The sequence below is a fragment of the Frankliniella occidentalis genome, unplaced genomic scaffold, assembly GCF_000697945.3.
Source record: "Frankliniella occidentalis isolate FOCC.00 unplaced genomic scaffold, Focc_3.1 Scaffold283, whole genome shotgun sequence".
Classification (NCBI taxonomy): domain Eukaryota; kingdom Metazoa; phylum Arthropoda; class Insecta; order Thysanoptera; family Thripidae; genus Frankliniella; species Frankliniella occidentalis.
This window is the reverse complement of record NW_026267409.1, coordinates 121,051-125,638: the sequence shown is the minus strand read 5'-3', so window position 1 is coordinate 125,638 and position 4,588 is coordinate 121,051. Positions and strand designations below refer to the sequence as shown.

The 4,588-nt window shown below is 34.8% G+C and overlaps 1 protein-coding gene across 1 annotated transcript in view; it reads right to left on the bottom strand.

Annotated features, from left to right (window-relative positions):
* The window catches only part of LOC113204903 (proton-coupled amino acid transporter-like protein pathetic), a gene marked incomplete at its 5' end in the record, with an annotated part of 19,700 nt that overhangs the window by 13,958 nt on the left and 1,154 nt on the right, over nucleotides 1-4,588 (bottom strand).

Below are 4,588 nucleotides of genomic sequence, written 5' to 3'. Positions count from 1 at the left end.
CATTAATATTATTTTACCCAAACATCTGTTCATTTTCAGCCGTATAGTGAATCTGGACGTCCTCCCGAAGCGTATCTGAATGTGTACAGTGATCAAGGATGGGAGTGTGATACCAACCCAGTTTTGGAGAAAGTTGCAGCTGCTTCATCAGACACGAATGTGCCTTATGTCCCTGGAGGCAGTACACCATCCTTGGATAATGCTGCACAGAACTGCAGAATGCTAGAGCTTGGATTTGTTCCATACCAATTGACTCATACAAAGCTGCCTATGAAAAATGAGGTAATTTATGTTTTCTAATTGATGTATGTATTTGCGGAGGATTGTTATGAGCAAATGTTCTGTACTTTGCGTCATGTTGTGGATTCTTTTAAAGTTCGAACGTACTGATTTTCTGAAAATATATCTTTTTAGACAGTGTGGATCTTAGGAGGCAGTGATTGTCAAGTACATGTTCTACAAGAAGACACATCACAAAACTGTTATGTAGAGGCTCAGGCCAAAGATACACTACCAGAATTTGCAGAAAAGCTGCCTAGTCCTCCACTGTGGACAAATATTACTTACACCAGTAAAGAAATGTAAGACAGTTATTCTATCTAGAAACCAATGACATCATTTACTTACTTCTTAAAAATAAAAAATGAACCTTGTATTTAATGTTTTTGCAGTAGAATGAGTGCCAGTGGTTGTGAATGTGGTTATTTGAGAGTAACTCAGTGCACATTTGATGGGACTCTGTCAAAAATTACTGCCAGCTGGGAATTGCAGTTGCAGGGTCCTATAAGTTGTGTGCGTTTCTTCTCTTTACCCACAGAAATGCATTGGCAGGCCACTGAAAACAATATAGGTAATTTCCTACCTTATGTTACTTGTATAGGGTAAAACAACTTTTTTTAATTGAAAGGAACTTTATTATTTTTTCTTCTTCTAGATCATCAGCAGTTGAACCTCTTGGTTGCTTGCGCAATACAGCCATCTCAAGTTTTTATGTTTGTGTCCAATCTCAACTTATTATTGTGTAGGATCTTTCACAGTGAACTATTTTTATTTGATTATTCTTTTCCATTCCCAGGAACATAAACAAGCAAGGGTTGTCATGTGGTATGGAACTTCCTACAAGTGCATCAGGAGATGCAGTGCTCTGTGGTATGACAGCAGATTTGGACTTAGATGGATCGGTAGAAGTTCTCTTGGGCACTTATGGCCGGCAGCTTCTTGTTTATAAATGGGATTCTAATAGTTGGGAACTAAGAGCAACTAGAACATTACCACATCCTGTCCACAGTTTACACTACTTAGATGTTACAGGTGATGGTGTTAGAGAATTGCTTATCCTCACTCCTAAGGGTCTTCATGTCTTCCAGGTAGGAGTTGTTTTCTTTATGTGAATTATTTGAAGTTGTGAATGTGTACTACTTAATCTTTATATTCTTTTAGCATCACTTGGAGCATGTTGAAGATAGAGTTGAATCCCTAGTAAAAATGATACTAAACATCCCAACAGAGGAAAATAATTCTGAGGAAGAGAAATGAAGTTGCCAACTGCGCTGATCTGAGAGAAAGAAAAAAAATAACTGTGATATTGGTTACCAAGGCCATAGTTAGAGCCATGAGTGTATGAAATTGTGAATAAATCAAATGTGGTTATTTTACAAGATACAATATTTTATTTACAATTGTCATAAAAAGACGTCATTACATTTATGATGTTAAAAGTATAAATACTGTACAACCTGGAAAATCACTCAACACACAAAAATCACTTAAAAGGGAAAATTTCATTCACTCAATAATTAAAACACTCAAGGATCAATTTTAATTTCAATATACGGTACATGTACAATTTCATAAAGTTCTAACAAAATTTTATGGCTACAAGAATGAGCTGCCTACTGGAAAGCAAGCCCACCTTTCGTTTAATAACATAGGGTCCAGTCATTTTTCTTTAAAAACCTTATTTGAAATTGTTATTTATTATTTGTTGCCTTGTCATTACAAATGAATTACAAACTGTATGTGAAGTCTGAAAATTAGACACCAGTGACAACAAAATCATCCTTCAACCTATTACCATTGTACAAAAATAATGACCTCCAGTTCAATCTTAAGAGTAAAAACCCACAACAGCAGACATTGTCCAATCTTAAAATGTAATACAGTATGTTGGAAGACTATATGCTGCTGCCTTCAATTTCTTAAGGATATTCATATCACAATCAACATGCAAAAGTAAAGAGATCATTTAGGACATTGTTCTACCATTCCTTTTTCAGAACCAAATTTCCCATGCAGTAATGACTACTGGCGTGTTATCAATGTTAGTACAAAAGTTTTCGATTTCAAAATACTGTAACAAGTCACAGAAGAATCATTTTAATATGCAATTGCAGTGGATTGTGGTATGAATTCAATACATCCACAATGTTTGATCACTAAACTGTAATCAATCATAAGTGCTGAAGATTTGCAAGACTACGGCAGAAGTAGAAAAGATAGTTAATGATCAGGGGGGAAACAGGCAAGGAGAGAAATCCATACAACATACTAATACAGAGCAGCACTAAATTTTAAATTCGAACAAAGATCATATTGATAGGCATTAGAGGACACTAGTACTTTTGTCTAGTGCTAAGTTTTTATCACATTAAGTCCCATGTGACCACCTCTATGATCACATTTTTCCATGAAAGTGACCTGCTCTGAGACTCATTGTTAAAATTGTAGATTGATATATTGGGTTCAGGTAGGCAAAGAGTGGAAACCAGTGCTGTAAAAACTACAAGTACGCATCTTTCCGCTAGAAATTTTGGATAAAAGGCAGTAGGGAAAAACAAGAGAATTGGTCATGCTTAAAGCTTCTAATGTGATGTCTCGAGGAATGAACACACAAAATCACAAAAAAGAAAAGTGAGGCCTAGATAAAATAATTTTACAAGAAAAATACTATAAAGGTGATGACTTTTACTGCAATCAATAGCACAAGACCAAGTTTAAAGGTATATTGCCCCTTGTAATGTGTGTACAGAAAATTTACAATAATAAATGTGCTGGATGCAGAACTAGTTACTTTCAAGACTTGCAGTTTTAAAGTACTCATGCCACTTCTGGTCATAACTAGACTGAGATTTCTTTAACAATGTTTTGCGCACTTAAAGGTACTGTACTAAGCAAAATCCTAAGACTTTTCCTAAATTAGAATGCAATACACGAAAAACAGATACACTTCTAATAATCAAATAAATAAGTCCTCATGGCAGTTCATCCTTGAACACTTGACAAGGCAACAAGTGATCTATTCCTGAGACACTCAGAATGCATCCATGAGCAAATTTGATAACTTTAAAGATGAATGAACACCAGCCTACCTGACTTTGGTGGGTTCCCTGATGAAAACACAATCAACAATTCTTTAACATCAATGAATATCAGCCTTACAGATAGAGGAGCTAATACCAGAGCCTCCCAAAATTTTAGAAGGAACATTCCTTCAGTATTTTTTCTACTACACAAATAGAGGCAGGTGGTTATTGATCCCATTCAGCTCTACACCAGTATTCTTCACATCATTCTGGCAGTTCTTGTTAACAGCAGAGAGAAGCTCAATCACTAGCCAATGCCACAAAATTTAAATAAATTTCAGGGTGTGGAAATTCCCCTACTGAGCTAACTAAAATCAGTATCATTGCAAAAAAAAACTCTACTTATAATACACTAGAAGTGTCACATATCAATCACATTAAATTTTCATCATTGGTGTAGTTCATCACACACAACACAGAATATCATTAGTAGAAAGTAGCCTTGCTGCAAATAGAGACATTCTTATTAAACAGTTCTGCAGCACACAGTATTTTACAATTATACACATTATTTACCCAAGCTAAGTCAAATTTATCATTCTTACCTCAAAAATACAGCCCTTACTATCAAATTGTTTAGTACAGATTGTGAACAATATTAATCAACAATTCTGACTGAAGTTCCTCCTTCTATCAAATTTCACCTTCCTTGATTAGAACAAGCTCATGTGATTAGATTTAGAATTTAGATGGCCAGTTGAGGTTTCAGCAATAACTCATCCCATTCCCATCATTCTATAAAACAATTATATAAGCATGATATGAGGGAACATGAAAACATGATATGTAAGGCTAATAAAGTAACAGAGTTTTAAGTTGAAGCTTTCAGGTTTGAATATTCAAGCCCATAAGCTCAAACAAAGTTTTCTTTACTAAATGCACTATTATTAGTCCTTTTTAAAATATAATGCTGTATTTAGCCAAAGTAATAAAAATGAAAAGTTATTTGATTTCCTTTATGGTATGTGTTGAGGCAATTTAGATTGTGTAGTACAATAGTATTTGTTTAAAGCCTATTACAGCAATTCCTTACAGCCTAGGGTAGAGGTACCCAAAAATTGTTGGTACCCCAAAATTATTATCACTTTCAGTACTCTTACCAGCACTTTCAATAACCATTGACAGTATTACATAATGCCATGAGTTCCATTGTCTTCCTTGACCGCAGTTGGTCCATTAGTCCCTCCCTTACTAAAACTTCAATTAGAACTTAAACTTTTAATAAA